Source organism: Kogia breviceps, chromosome 20, assembly GCF_026419965.1.
Source record: "Kogia breviceps isolate mKogBre1 chromosome 20, mKogBre1 haplotype 1, whole genome shotgun sequence".
NCBI classification, from domain to species: domain Eukaryota; kingdom Metazoa; phylum Chordata; class Mammalia; order Artiodactyla; family Physeteridae; genus Kogia; species Kogia breviceps.
The window spans coordinates 25169173-25186211 of NC_081329.1; the positions used below are offsets into that span (position 1 = coordinate 25169173).

The 17039-nt window shown below is 36.0% G+C and overlaps 1 protein-coding gene and 1 non-coding gene across 10 annotated transcripts in view; both read left to right on the top strand.

Moving 5' to 3' along the window:
- Positions 1-17039, top strand: part of UNC5D (unc-5 netrin receptor D) — a 567718-nt gene that overhangs the window by 207998 nt on the left and 342681 nt on the right. The gene's annotated exons all lie outside the window — the stretch shown is intronic.
- LOC131747637 (small nucleolar RNA SNORA18) lies at positions 2696-2824 on the top strand. Its single transcript, XR_009332966.1, has one exon. It is a non-coding gene; the product is annotated as a small nucleolar RNA SNORA18 (small nucleolar RNA).

A 17039-nucleotide genomic window follows, 5' to 3' on the forward strand; every position in this document is an offset into this window, starting at 1 on the left:
AGTTTTTAAAAACTCATTAACAATTAAATATGATCCAAATACTAATCCAGACAGTAAGGATTACATTTCACTCAGGAATAAGAGGAGTGGCAATGGTATAACTTGGCAGTAGTAAAAACATATTTTCTGACTTTATTCTTTTTAGTCATTTCTTTCATGCATTTCTGGGGAAAACTGGAAAAATAAATTGCCTTAAAATGACTTCGGAAGGGCTTCCCTGGTGGCGCAGTGGTTGAGAGTCCGCCTGCTGATGCAGGGGACACGGGTTCGTGCCCCGGTCCGGGAAGATCCCACATGCCGCGGAGCGGCTGGGCCCCTGAGCCGTGGCCGCTGCGCCTGCGCGTCCGGAGCCTGTGCTCCGCAACGGGAGAGGCCACGACAGTGAGAGGCCCGCGTACCGCAAAAAAAAAAAAAAAAAAAAAAAAAAAAAAAAAAAAAAAGATTTAGGAAGAATGGCCTTGGCAATTGTGACAACACAGTTGTGTGTTGTGTGATATCCATGTGTGATGACCATAATACAACTGGATGTATCATTATAGTGTTTCTAAGCATATGAAACAGTAAAAAAATAATCTGTACAAGGGGAAACAAACTTTTTTGAAGATAAAGTGGAAAGTATGTCTTAAGGGCCAAATAAATTTAAAATCCAATCAAATGATATATCGAAGTCAGCTGTGAGTGGGGAGATACTGTAAAACTTGAATTTCAGGTGTTGGAACTTGCCTCTTTTGGGTTATAAAGTCATAGACATGGAAAGTATAAAGTGTTCACAGTTCCTCTGAGGGTAAGTGTCAACAGTGCAGTCTCTTAGCTTGAATTTCTGGTCATTTTGAGAGCTGTAGAACACTGGGAAGTCAACTCCAAGGTTACATTGTGGGGACTGAAATAATTATTTCCTTGGGAGTAAGCATTTGTCAAACGCTTAGAAAGTTTTAGCATGAAGTAAAAGAGGTATTTATCTAATTGTATTAATATTTATATAAAAAAGGACTTGTAAAAAATTGTACCTACAATATTTGGATTATTATAAAAAATAGATTAGCCTGTGACTTTAATTCTAACTTAATTATTCAAAATTTTAATTTTAATAATTAATTTAGAGCCATGATTTCTTTTATGACTAATCATTTATTGGAGTATAATTACTCTACAATGGTGTGTTAGTTTCTGCTTTATAACAAAGTGAATCAGCTATACATATACATACATCCCCATATCTCTTCCCTCTTGCGTCTCCCTCCCACCCTCACAATCCCACCCCTCTAGGTGGTCACAAAGCACTGAGCTGATCTTCGTGTGCTATGCAGCTGCTTCCCACTAGCTAGCTATTTTACATTTGAGAACCATGATTTTAAATTGAGTCTTAGTAAGCTTGTAAATATTATCAGAGTGCTTAATATATAAATGTTTTATTTCTTCACATTATAATTTAAATATATTTGATTTTAACAGTAATTTAAGTGCTCACTAAGGTCTATCTGTAACACTATTTAAAGTATTCAAAATGTTAAATATATAGATAAAGTTTCAAATGTTTGATGGTGTTTAAATCTATGGTGAATATAAACATTATCCAGAGCACCATTAAAGGTAATATGTTTTTTAGATTTCTAAATAGGAAATTAAGATTCATTTAGTTGTTTAAGAATTTAAGAAAGACTTAGGTTTGGAGCTTATAATTTTGTAAATTGAATTTTATTATAGAAACTAAATAGAGGGAATTCCCTGGCAGTCCAGTGGTTAGGACTCCACGATTCTACTTCAGGGGTCCCAGGTTCAGTTCCTAGTCGGAACTAAGATCCCGCATTCCATGCAGTGCAGCCAAAAAAAAAAAAAAGCACTGATTAGCCTTTTCTGTACTCAAAAACTATCTTGAGAACACCAAAAACATGTATTTAGCTGAGAACGTTCCTGGTATTTTCGACAATTGGCATTCAGTTTTGTTGACTAATGAATTCATCCAGAAGTCTTTGGAACTAATGTTGGATATCGCCAATCATTATCATTAATCAAAAACTTCACGTATGGGTCACAGTAGAAAAGAATCCCAATGTGTCCAGGTGTTGGGGAGACAGAGGTTTCTGTTAACTCAAACTGTTTAGGGACTATAACCTGAAAGTAATGACTACTTAGAGTTCAAATCTCTACTGTGTTTTCAGATAAAAAGAAAAAAAAAAAAAGCCTAGAGCTTTTTTCGTGAAAGAAACATTATATGCTAATTGGTATGTGATTTTACATCAGGGCAAAAAAGGAAAGTATCTAGAAACTATTTATTTGTATTTTATATTTTGCCATTAAAATATTTTATTGTGAAATATACATACAAAAGAGTATATTAATGTAAGAATGTAACAAAAGGAATAGTAGTAAAATGTATATATTCCTAAAAGTAATAGATCTTTGATGTTCTGCTGTTACAACAAAATTTGTATGGTTGTGAATTTCTCTGTCTTATTTGAAATTTATTGTGCTTCTTAGAACTGAGTTTTGGTGTCTTTTAGCAATTCTTGGAAAATGCCAGCCATTATTTGTTTGAAGCGTCTCTCTGCCCCTTTATTTCTACAATCATCTCCTTCTGGAACTCCAAGTTATATATGTTAGACCTTCACACACTATCTTTCATGTCTTTTAACTTAGCTTGTTTTCCATATCTTTGTCAGGACTTCCTATTGGATTGTTTCTTAAGAATTATCTTGTTGAAGTCTATCCTGATGGGGCTTTTTCTGTAAACCTACATTGTTGGAAATGCCTCCGAGTAACTGCATACTTTCCTTTACTCATAGAACTACCTGTTAGATCTGTGGGAAAGAACTACAAGACAGAGCTGCCAAGTAAACTATGAAAAACCTAACAGTCAAACTTTGTTTTATCTTAGGTATTGGTACATCCAAATGATCTGTACTGTTCTAGGGTGTGATGGCTTAGGAGTGAATATGATTTGCACCTTATACATTTTTAGAGGATGTCAAATTCAGAACCAGGCAGATCCATCTCCTGACCCTAAACATGGTCCTAAAGTAAATTGCTTGAGGAAATTGGATCCCGAAGGTTACAGGTGGGGAATTTTGAAGTGTGTCCATATTCCATCGGAGATCAAAGAAACCTAACTAAAAGAATTGTGGGCTGACTCACATGACAACTTCTTTTTGAAAGGGCTGTTTTATCTTGAAGGTTATGAGTTTGGAGGAACTAAGGTGATTGGCAGTGGAAAGAATCAGAACATGTGAAATTCCTTAAAAATTTATTGACAAAAAAAAAAAAAATTTATTGACAAATAATTTTGTCTATGTTCCACATAATTTTTTTAAAAAAACCTTTACACTTTGTGGGGAAAGTCAGCATATATTTTTGGCTCAAAGTTTCTCTAATGTTTTCTGTGGAAGGAATAATATCATTTATCAGTTTAAAAAAAAGAATTATTAGTTCATTAATTTTCTCTTCAGCTGTGTCTAATCCATTATAAATTCATCCGCTGGATTTTCCATTTCAATTATTATGTATATTTTTCCTGGAACTTCTTTCTGGTTCTTTGATAAATCTGTATTAAAAAGTAGAGTTCTGTACTAATATTTTCAAACCTTCTTTTTTTTATTGAGGTATAATTGACATATAACATTGTATTATTTCCAGGTGTACAACATAATGATTCAATATTTGTATATACTGTAAGTGATCATCACAATAAGTCTTGATAACATTTGTTAACATACATAGTTACAAATATTTTTTTCTTCTAATGAGTACTTTTAAGATCTACCCTCTTAGCAAGTTTCAGATATGCACTATTAGTATTATTAACTATAATCACCATCCTGCACATCCCCATGACTTAATTATTTTATAACTGGAAATATGTACCTTTTGGCCCCTTTCACCCATTTCTCCCATCCTCTGTCTCCTACCACTTGCAACCACCAATCTGTTCTCTGTATCTATGGGTTCCTTTTGTTGTTTTCATTGCTGTTGTTTAATTCCACATATAGTTGAGATCATACAGCATTTGCCTTTCTCCTTCAGACTTATTTCACTTAGTATAATGCCTTCAAGGTATATATATGTATATCTCACATCCATTCATCCATCATCAGACACTTAGATTGTTTCCATATCTTGGCTATTGAAAAAATGCACCTGGAAATGGAATTACAGGATCATATGGTAGTTCTATTTTTAATTTCTTGAGGAACCTTCGTACTGTTTTCCATAGTGGCTGCACCAATTTACATTCCCACCAACAGTGCATAAATGTTCCCTTTTGGTTTTTTACTTCTTTGCTGACACTTGTTATTTCTTGTCTTTTCAATGGTAGCCATTCTAACAAGTGTGAGGTGATAGTTCATTGTGATATTGATTTGCATTTCCCTGATGACTAGTGATGTTGAGCACCTTTTCATGTACCTGTTTCCCATCTATATGTCTTCTTCAGCAAAATGTCTCTTCAGATATTTTGCCCATTTTTTAAAAAATGGATTTTTTGTTCATTTGTTTGTTTTTGCTATTGCATTGTATTGAGTTCTTTATATGTTTTGGGTATTAACCCCTTATCAGATATATGAATTTGCAAATATTTTTTCCAACTCAGGAGACTGCCTTTTCATTTTATTATTTCCTTTGCTGTGTAGAAGCTTTTTGGACTGATGTAGTCCCACTTGTTTACTTTTGCTTTTGTTGTCTTTGGTTTTGGAGTCAGATTCAAAAACTCATTGCCAAGACTAATGTCAAGGATCCTACATTCAAGTCTTCAATACATAATTTTTGTGCATGGTATAAGATAGTAGTCTACTTTCATAATGTTGCATGTGGCTGTCCAGTTTTCCCAGCACCTTTTATTGAAGAGACTATCCCTTCCTCATTGTATATCCTTGCCTCCTTTGTCATAAATTAATTGGCCACAGATGTGTGGGTTTGTTTTATTTGGAGAATCTCTTTTGAGATTCTGTCTGATTTTTATGCTAATACCATACTGTTTTGTTTACTGCAGCTTTGGAATGTAGTTTGAAGTTAGGGCGCTTGGTGCCACCAGCTTTGTTCTTCTTTCTCAAGATTCCTTTGGCTATTGGGATATTTTGTGGTTCCATACAAACTTTAGGATTGTTCATTATATTTCTATGAAAGATGCTATTGGAATTTTGTTAGGGATTGCATTAAATCTGTGGATTGCTTTGGGTGATATGGACATTTTAACACAATTAATTCTTCCAGTCCATGAGCACAGACTACGTTTTTATTTATTTGTGTCCTCTTTAGTTTCCTTCATCAGTGTAAGTTTTCAGTGTGCAGGCCTTTTACCTCCTTGGTTAAATTTATTCCTAGGTATTTTATTCTTTGTGGTGAAATTGTAAATGGGATTGTTTCCTTAATTTCTCTTTCTGGTAGTTTGTTGTTAGTGTGTAGAAATGCAACAGATTTTTGTGTATTAATTTTTTTATCCTTCAATTTGAATGAATTCATTTATTAGAACTAACAGTTTTTTGGTGAAACTTTTTTTTTTGAAATACAGTTGATTTACACTATTGTGTTAGTTTCTGATATACAGCAAAGCTATTCATTTAAATATGTATTCTTTTCCATTTAGGTTACTACAAGATATTGAATGTAGTTCCCTGTGCTATACAGTAGGACCTTGTTGTTTATCTATTTTATATATAGTAGTTTGTATCTACTAATCCCAAACTCTGAATGTATCCCCCCATCCTTTCCTCTTTGGTAACCACAAGTTTGTTTTCTATGTCTTCAAGTCTGTTTCTGTTTTGCAATTAAGTTGATTTGTGTCATATCTTAGATTCCACATATAAGTAATATCATATGATACTTGGCTTTGTCTGATTTATTTCACTTAGTATGATCATCTCTAGGTCCATGCATGTTGCTGCAAATGGCACTATTTTATTCTTTTTTTATGGCTGAATAATACATAAACACACACATACACACACACACCACGTCTTCTTTATCCATTCATCTGTTAATGGACACTTCACTTAGGTTGTTTCCATGTCTTGGCTATTGTAAATAGTGCTGCTATGAACATAGGGGTGCATGTATCTTTTCAAATTAGAGTTTTCTCCAGATATATGCACAGGAGTGGAATTGCTGGATCATATGGTAGCTCTATTTGTAGTTTTTTTGAGGAACCTCCATACTGTTTTCCATAGTGGCTGCAAGTGAAACTATTTTAAAATGCATGTTTAATAGCAATACTTGAATATTGTTCTATTTACTACTGTCAGTTACTATAACAGAACTTCATTAAGAATATTTCCTTTTCATGCTTGGTTATTCTTAGTGACAAAGCATGCCCTCATGGTCTTAGGATGGATATTGGATATATCATTTTCATTATAAAAATCTAAACATATGGCATGACTGTTAGGTGTTTCCTTGAAAACTGTCACATTTTGCTACTATCAGTGGCTTCTTGATGTGTTAATGTATTACATTCCCTCTTTAGCATTGAAGAAATAGATGATACATCTGTAAGATATAGCTGCAATGAAAAAAAAGTAATCCTTTTGATCTGTGTAGAATGATCAACAAAGTTCTTTTCTGGCAAAAGATAGACAAACAGATATTCTTCCCAATATCTATCAGTGTTAAGGGAAATAAAACAACATTTATAGATGATTGCCTGATGAATACCCATTAAATGCTGTAGACCATTAAGTGTGCTAATATCTGTCCCAGAATTAGACTGAACCAACATTCCCATACCTGAATGGTATGTTATTAGCTTCCTGTAAAATCACTCACACTTTCCTCTCTTCTGAATTATGCTTTGGAGTGGTGCCGTTAGCCAATATCAAAAGATGCTATAAGAAAGAGACCTGTAGAAAAATTTCAAGTCTACTGTAAAGATGTTGTTATGATCTTTGTTGGTGGGATTGCAGTACCCCTTTTATGATTTCCCTTAAGGAGAAATTGTTTGCTGCTTTCTGAACTTTAGTATCAGGAACAGTTGGGTTTCTTCTGAGCAGTTTTTTTTTTTTATCTTCTTATTGATCGTTGGTTTGTAAACTGATTAGCTTTCTTTCACGGGAAGCCAGAATACTGAATCATATGTTAACTTATTTGATATTATAGTTATATCTGGCTCCTTTTAAGTCCTTACTTTATTTTTCAGTACTTTTTTTCTCATTTCTTCAGATATATGTTATCTTGGTATATTTTGTTTTATTTTTTTAATTGAAGTATAGTTGATTTACAATGTTATGATAGTTTCCAGTGTACAGCAAAGTGATTCAGTTATTCTTTTTCAGATTCTTTTCCCTTATAGGTTATTATGAAATACTAATTATAGTTCCCTGTGCTATCTAGGCAAAGATGTATGGTGACCTTATATATAGGAAACTATAAATGCCTTTTCACTCACATATGCTATCAAGTATCTATATGTATGTGTGTGTGTGTGTGTGTGTGTGTGTGTGTGTGTATATTTGTTTTCTTTAAAAAAATTTTTTTGCTGAGACTATTTAACATAAGACAGACAAACCACCTTTACTGGGAGATTTGCTTTGACCATGGCTTTTGCATAATTTGCCTTTAGCAAAGTCTTCAGCAAGTAGCAGGATTTAAAGTACAGGGTTGAAGTTCAGGTTAAAACTCTAGTAAGTTAATGATCAAAAACATACAAGGTAGAGAATCAGAGATAGAGAATTTGGGATATCAGTTTATCCAAGTGTAGGGAACATTTAACAGAAGCACATCTACCAGAATTAGGGCATGAGGTTATAAACAGATACCGGGAAATTCTGAGGTCAGGTCTGGCTTTAGAGAAGGTGGGGCTAAGCTTGTATTTGGGGCTAAAGAGAGCCCCATTTAGGGAGAAAAGGAGACAGAGGCTGGAAATCGGAAGAGGTAAATGAGTCAGCCCAGGCGCAAGGACTGATTTTGCCATGCTGAGTGACCACGGGCAAGTGAATTAAACCATCTGAGACCTCTTTCTAGTTTGGGTAATGTAGATAATAATACCTACCTCACAGATTGCTTTAAAGACATGAAAAGTACTTAAAATAGTGTCTGCTCTCCGGCAGGCTTTCAGTAAATAGTGATTGTCATCGTGTCCCAGTGCAGTGCCTGCATTCCGCAAGCTGATGCACTGTGCGCCACTGTGAATAAAATAGCACGAGGGTAGCCTTTTCTTAATTTGCAGGGAACCCAATTTGGTCGGGATATTCTCAGTTGGCAGCTTCCCTGAGATCGATGTTTTCACCCTTTGGTGTTTACTGCTGCCTGCCTGCCAGTGGGCGGCAATAGATGACAAAACAAATGAATGAACAGTATCAATATTTCTTGCTTTTCTTCCCAAATCAACACCTTCCAAGTGTTTCACTGATTGGGTAGTTTAAGAACCAATGCCTGGTTTAGAACCCTGTGTGCGTGACGTAATGCTGCTTGTTTTAGCAGAAGTCTCTTGGGGCCATGGGAAAGCATCTTCCTAAATTCTCAGGTTCGTTTTTTGCTACCTGTACTAGGAGTGGTTGGACAGAAGTATATCTGAGATCCCTGTCATTCCCAGGAAGGGTGTCATTTGCTAGCTCTGGCAAGTATCTTTTCCTAGGACACTTTGCTATGCTGTGAAAAGAAATCTATAACTGTACCAAACTCCTCACTAAGTCAAAGTGTCAGAAATCTCTCAGGCTGTCATAATTCACCTTTTAAAGGTAAACAAAAGGAGATAGGGCAATTATTTTCAGTTGGAAGAAGATAGATCCAGTTGTATGATACAAGGATGTAAAGGTCACAAAGCAGGTATTTGCAGATCGAGTACTCTTCTTCCCCAACCTGCTCACTCATTCTCACTGTTTTCTTACCACAGTTGTCCCCAAGTTCAACTCTGTCACTCCGGTGACCTGTATTGCTAAGCAGTAGCAATAGACCCCAGAGGCCTCTAACTAACTCCATCCTTTCATCTTGGAGAAATGTTTCTTGATAGGTAAGAAACTAAGCATCGCCGTCTGGGCTTATCTGAGATCCTAAAAGCCCTCTGAATGTGTGTTGCTGACCTCATTTTAAAGTCCCTGGTGCATCATTGGAGCACACGTCACAGGTACATAAATCACCCTTACAAAGTACATCCTTCCAAACTCTGTCAGCCTATGTCTCTCAGGAAATACATTCACCTTTGGCAGCTTTTTATGAAGCCTGCTTTATGAAAATTAATAATAATAATAAAAGAGGAATTTAAAGATTTTTGTCCTCTCTGTTGCGTTTTTCTGGGAATTTTTAGCTGCCATCCGGGCAAACGAATAGTCTAGTGACTGCTTCTGTTGGTACCCTCATGATGCATTCAAGCCTTTTGTTATATTTGAACCACACTCAACTTAGAAGCCCTTTGAATCTCACCCCCTCCACACAGCCTTCTTTGGCTACTCTTGTCCTGTTTAAAGACAAGGAATATTAACGCTTGTGGAGGTGGTATGCAAATGTTACTTGCTGTTACCAATTTTTATCTTCCCTAAAGAGCTCCGCCACATAAAACATGCATCACAGATTAATTTGTATATATTCCTTGATTAATGGGTACTATTTTCATCTTCCTAATATTGTTCCTAATCTGTGCATTTTCTAATATGTTGTTCAGTGATTCATATATGGTGATCTTATCTCCATGGCTAGACTATAAATGTTCTCAAATGAGGGCAAGGACCGGATTTTATCAGCTCCCTTAACTAATGTTTAATAAGGGTCTGCTGTTTAGATGTTTTCTAAAATGTTGGCTGGGGAAAGATGGCGGGTCTTCAGGACATGCAATTTCCTGTTGGTATAACTAACTTCCCATTCTCTGCCATGAGCATTGGGGCTTCTTGTACAAGAATATCTTGGTCTTGTTAATCACTTTATTGAGGTATGACTGACATGTAAAAAGTTGTGTATATTTAATGTGTACAGGTTGATGTGTTTGGGGATAAGTATATACCTGTGAAACCATCACTGACATCAAGGCCATAGACATATCTGGTGCTAGTAAATGTTTCCTTGCATCCATTTATTATGATTGTTTTATGTGTGTGAGTGTGTGATTGTGCGTGTGAGTTTGTGTGTGGATCTTAATGTAAGATTACCCCGCTGGAAAATTGTAAGTATACAGTACAGTATTGTTAGCTATAGGCGCTATGCTGTATAGTAGCTACCCCTAATTTATTGATCTTGCATAATTGTAACTTTGTACCCTTTGATCATCATCTTCCCACTTCCCCCTGTGAGTTTAACTATTTTAGATTTCACATATAAGAGATTATGCAGTTTTTGTCTTTCTATGTCTGGCTCATCTCACATAACATAATGTCCTCCAGGTTCATCCATTATGTTGCAAATGGCAGGATTTCTTTCTTTTTTAAGGCTGGATATTGTATATGTGCATCACATTTTCTATATCCATCCATCCTTCAGTGGGCATATAGACTGATTACATATCTTGGCTATGGTGAATACAGAGCAATGAACATGAGAGGGTAGATATCTCTTTAGGATCCGAATTTCAATTCCTTTGGATAAAGACCCAAAAGTGAGATTTCTGGATGGTATGGTAGTGCCAGCTTTAATTTTTTGAGGAACCACCACACTAATTTCCACAATAGCTGTACCAATTTACATTCCTACCAACAGTGTACAAGGGTTCACTTTTCTCCACATCTTGCCCATACTTATGTTTTTATTTTTAAAAAATAGCTTTCCTCATAGGTGTGAAGTGATATCTCATTGTGGTTTTGATTTGCCTTTCTCTGGTGATTAATGACATTGAGTACCCTTTTATATACCTATTGTCCATTTGTATGTCTTCTTTGGAGAAATGCTTATTCAGATCCTCTGTTCATTTGTTAATTGGGTTGTTTTGTTTTGTTTTTATGCAGTTGAGTTGTATGAATTCTTTATATATTTTGGATGCTAACCCCTTATCGGATATATGATTTGCACATATTTTCTCCCATTACATAGGTTAACTTTTAATTTAGTTGATTATTTCCTTTGCTATGCAATAGCTTTTTAATTTGATGTAGTCCCACACTTTTATTTTTGTTTCTGTTGCGTGTACTTTTGGTGCTATATCCAAAAAGTTATTGCCAAGACCAATGTCAAGGAGCTTTTTCCTTATGTTTTCTTCTAGGGGTTTTACATTTTCAAATGTTACATTTAAGTCTTTAATCCACTTTGAGTTGATCTTTTTCTGTATGGAATAAGGTAGGGGTCCAATTTTATTCTTTTGCACATGGATATACAGTTTAAGCAATAACATTTGTTGAAGAGACTGTCCTTTCCCCATTATATATTTTGGTGCCTCTGAAGAAATTTAATTGACCATAGAAGCATGGGTTTATTTCTGGGGTCTCTGTTGTGTTCCATTGGTCATTGGGTCTATTTTTATTCCAGTACCATAATGTTTGGATTACTGTAACTTTGTAATGTAATTTCAAATCAGGAAATGTGATGCCTCCAGCTCTTTTATTCTTGCTCAAGATTGTGTTGGCTATTTGGGGTCTTTTGTAGTTCCATAGGAGTTTTAGGATTGTTTTTCTCTTTCTGTGAAAAATGCCATCAAAATTTTGATAGAAATTGCATTGAATCTGTGGAACATTTGGGCAATGTGGACATTTTAAGAATATTAATTCTTCCAATCCAGAAACACAAGATATCAAAAAACCAAAAACCCAGTTTAAAAAAATGGGCAGAAAAGCTAAATAGACATTTCTCCCAAGAAGGCATACAGATGGCTACGGGCACATGAAAAGATGCTCAACATCACTAATTATTAGAGAAATGCAAATCAAAACTACAATGAGGTATCACCTCACACTGGTCAGAATGGCCATCATCAAAAATTCTACAAATAATAAATGCCAGAGAGGGTGTGGAGAAAAGGGAACCCTCCTACACTGTTGGTGGGAATGTAAACTGGTGCAGCCACTATGGAGGACAGTATGGAGGTTCCTTAAAAAACTAAAAACAGAGCTACCACATGATCCAGCAATCCTACTCCTGGGCATGTATCCAGAAAAGACAAAAACTCTAATTTGAAAAGATACACGCACCCCATTGTTCATAGAAGCACTGTTTACAATAGCTAAGTCATGGAAGCAACCTAAATGTCCATCGACAGATAAATGGGTGAAGAAGCTGTGGTATATATACAATGGAATATTACTCAGCCATAGAAAAGAATGAAATAATGCCATTTTCAGCAACACGGATGGACCTAGAGATTATCATACTATGTGAAGTCAAACAAAGACAAATATCCCATGATACCACTTATATGTGGAATCTTTAAAAACTGATACAAATGAACTTATTTACAAAACAGAGATAGAGTCACAGACATAGAATACAAACTTATGGTTACCAAAGGGGAAAGAGGAGGAGAGGGATAAATAAGGAGTTTGGGATTAACAAATACATACTAATATATATAAAATAGGTAAACAACAAAGACCTACTCTATAGTACAGGGAGGTATATTCAATATCTTATAATAACCTATAATGGAAAATAATCTGGAAAAGAATATGTACATGTATCACTGAGTCACTTTGCTGTACACCTGAAATTAACATAACATTGTAAATCAACTGTACTTCAATTAAAAAATGGATGAAGAAAACCAGAGAAAATAAAGAAGGGAACAATGAACAAGAAGGAGAAATTCTTCAAGGGCTTTGGTCAAGAACCCTGCCATATGCCAGTAAACTGCTGCTTCTAGGACCTGTTTGATTTACAGAATGATAACAAACTAATTTTTTAGTATTGTCTATTACCAGGTACATAATATCACCTGTCATCCTTACAGCCCTATATATCCTGTAGGTCCTGTATATCCCAGTAAAATATAAAGTTATTTTTATCGTTAATTATTTTTCTTCCTATTTTTTGTAAACTGACTGACTTAACCAAATATGGCTGTTCACAATCATTAGGTTTTTTTCTGGTACTGGTTATTATTATTTTTAAATATCAGGAACCTGCAGTCATTATAGGTAGGTGAGGGTTATATATATCTTTCTGCATAACCTTACTGCCACATACAAAGTTATATTTTGGACCAAATCTTGTTACAAATGCACATATTGTTTAGAAGGAAAGTATGAAATTAATCATAATCCTATTATTATGTAAATAATAATATCCAGTGCTCTGTTCTTTTATGATTCTATCCACAGTTTGCATAAAAAATGATTGTAACAAACACAACAGTTATTCTAGAGACAAGAGTTCTTTAATTTTATAATTGGCCTTGGTTACCAGAATCTTATGAAATAGTGACTAGATTCAAGACTTTTTAAAAACCAAAAGTTCAGGTCCCATTTCAAAGGAAGTCTTCGTACAACTTATTCATGCAAGAATATATATAAAATTTCTAGCCTATCCACACTATTCGAGGACCACAACATTTGCCAGTGAATACCCACTTCAAAAATAGTTTATGATGTTTAATAAAACCTATTTTGCTGATCAGAGATAAAAAGTGTTTGCAGTAGCTACTGTAACCTTTAGATTAGACGAGAGCCAACACAATTTAAGCAAGTAACTATCTTTGATTGTAAATTAAAACTGTATTACACATTCACACACAGACACACACACTCACACACACACCCCACTATGATTAAGTTTTTAAAAGTGTATTATAGACATCACAACACCATTTTATAACAGAAACCATTAGGCTCAGAGAAGTTAAGCAATTTGCCTCTGGATTTGCAACTGTTAATTGGGAAAGGAGAGAAATGACCCCATGGCTTTGGACTCCATATCCATACATATTCTTTATACCATACTGTACATCCTGGGCTTATTCTTTCTCTAGGTGCTAAAAACCAAAATCTCTGTTTATTTGACTCAGAACGACCTACTGCTTGTTACCAAGAAGGAAATTCTAAGAACACTTGTAAAATATGCCCCTACTGCATCTGCTTTCTCGGTGCACGTAGAGACTTCTGTATTAGTGAGTCAACTCGCTGTGTATGACAGTGAGGTACACTATCTAGGGGAAGAACACGGAGAAGATTCAGCAGGGGGTGCAGTCGCAACAGATCACTAAATTACTGCTGGCAGGGGAAGCAAGCCACAGAAGCTGGCATGCTCAGACTGGAATAAATGGGAAAAAGTATGGGAGCATAAAAGCTCACAGCCAGACATGTTCTGAGTCCATCATGATACAGCTTTGTATAAATGATGGTGAATTTAGTTCTTTGGTGATTCTCAAAATGTAGATTATGGATTCCAGTGAGAATGTGGTAAATATCTAGTTCTAATCAAGAAAGCAAGCAATGCATTAATTCTGCTCCCAATCTTTGCCTGCTGATGGTAATAGCTTCACACTAGAAATAATTCTCATTTCTAACAAATTTTGGTTAACAACTACATTTTTTTAATGAATTGGTGCTTTCTGAAGTATTACCTTGAGGTTTGATTTTTGTCATAAAGTTAAGACCTGGAATGTAATACAGAATTTGATTTGCATATAAAAGTCTCTATGTAGATGTATCTGAAGGGGATATATTAGAAGCTGATCATCTTTCATCATGGGGAAAGAAAGTGGGGTTGTATGCTATTTGTAGTTTCTCTTAGAATAGAGATATAAGAAAGGGTACAGCAGAAATTAAACACAACATTTAAAATCAACTATACTTCAATAAAATTTTTTAAAAGTTATAATACCAGAGAAAAAGGATCACTTTCTTCACTGCTTCTAATGTGGAAATTGATGATATTTAGTGTTGTATGTATTTTTCCTCACTCATTTTTTTAAACACATGTATTTTGCTGAAAAAAAGTTAATTTGATATAGCCTAATAAAATAATTTGATTTGTTATTATCTCTTATCCAGTGTTCAAAGGCATTTGAGGGGACCTTTTCTTAACCGATCTCTGAATGTGCATCCTCTTGACAGAAGGTGACTGAGTTTGGAGGCATTACTGGAAGAAACATCAACTTCCCCGTTCTCCTTTCTGCCCTACTTAAGTGCAGATGTGTTCCATGGCTTTTGCTGTTATGCTCAGTTTCACACCCTTTGCATATTCTGCTAGTTTTTCCTATTGAACCAAGTGATAGCCTCTTTGGGGGACTTAGCTAATTTTAGTTTGGAAGCACATTCAATCTGAGATTACTTGAAACATTTAAAGAATGCTTACCTCCTGGAAAGTAATCAGTCTATTACAGTAGATTTCCCCCCAGTCTTTGTGGAAGGGCCTGATTTTCTTTTCCCCTTTCAAGTAACACATAGAATGCATGTTTTTCCCAATTTATTCATCTTCTAAACTCAAATAAGAGGGGGAGAAACTCTTGCCTTAAATAATCCCAGCCTTTGGAAGATCAATGACAACAGAAATTTAGAATTACATGTATATAAAATGTAAATTTCTGACCTGGTCCACCCTGAACCTAGGTCTCTGACTCCCAACTTTCTATTCTTTTGTAGGGGAGAAAATCTTTTCCTTTTTTCTCTTGTAGGTTCTTTGGCTGGTCCAATGATGAAACTGATTTGAGGCAGATTAATAGGAGAAAAATTTAATTTGTATGTGTGGGAGCTCATAGAAATATGAGACTCAAAAGAAGTGACCAAAGCAGGCAGCTTTTATACCTGTTTTAGAGAAATAAGCAATACATTTCTGAGGAACTGACAAGGCAAAAAAGTGTGGGTTTGGGGTAGTAAATTAGCAAAGAAGTGGACATCCCTGGTGGCGTCCGGGAAGATCCCACATGCCACGGAGCAACTAAGCCCGTGTGCCACAAGTACTGAGACTGTGCTCTAGAGCCCGCGAGCCACAACTACTGAGCCCGCGTGACACAGCTACTGAAGCTCACATGCCTAGAGCCCATGCTCTGCAACAAGACAAGCCACCGCAATGAGTAGCCCCCGCTCGCTGCAACTAGAGAAAAGCCTGCGTGCAGCAACGAAGACCCAACGCAGCCAAAATTAAATAAATAGATAAATTTAAAAAATTTTTTAAATTAGTAAATAAGTAACAAGGTTTGTTTATACAGCGTTCTCTATGAACGGCACCTGCCTTCAGGGTGGGTAGAGGAGGGTCAGAGTGACATTCTTGCATCTGCTGTTTCTTAAGTAGTAACTCTCTTTTGAAGTAATCAGTATGCCAAAGTGGCGTATTTTAGGATGGCCTGCCCTGAACCCCATCACTTTGAATACAGCATGCTTTCTCCTAAGACTATATCAGAATCCCAAGTCCCCACGGTAATACAAACCTCATTAAAAACTATCCTTTTTGACTATAGGAAAAAGGAGAAGGAATTTTTCTTTGGTGATTTTGGAGGGTACTATAGCTAGAACTCTCACTTATGCCTTTTGACCCATTGTAACAATTCATATTACCTCCCTCCGCTCACTTTTTTTTTTTTTTTGCGGTACGCGGGCCTCTCACTGTTGTGGCCTCTCCCGTTGCGGAGCACAGGCTCTGGATGCGCAGGCTCAGTAGTTGTGGCTCATGGGCCCAGCGGCTCCGCGGCACGTGGGATCCTCCCGGACCGGGGCACGAACCCGTGTTCCCTGCATCGGCAGGCGGACTCGCAACCACTGCGCCACCAGGGAAGCCCTGGTCACTTTTTAAGTGTTATCAGTTGGTATGAGAAATTATGAAGTCATCCTAGGTATGGGTGATGTTTCCATCCTGGGGTAACCCTGTATCATTTAAATTCTTTACGTTTCTCCTGACCCACTGACTTGCATATCAGTCCTTAAACGTTTCTCCCGTTGACTTCAGAGCACAGTTCCCTAGCTTCCTATCCCTTGTGCCACCGTCCAGTACTTCATAAGTCCAGTACTCCACTGGCCTACCCTCTGACCTCATTCACTACATGCCCTTCAGTAAACATAATTCTTTTGAAGATTCTGAATGACTTCATGGCAAGTACTTACAAAAGAATTGAAAAAAAAAGGAGTTATTAATAAATATGAGTAAGTTCCAAAATGTGATAGAAATTTTAAAACTGTTACTTGACATTGTTAGTGAAATAGAAAGTGATAAGATTTGCATTCCTTCTAAAACAATGCATATAACACTCTGTAATAAATGCTATTCTGAGTTCC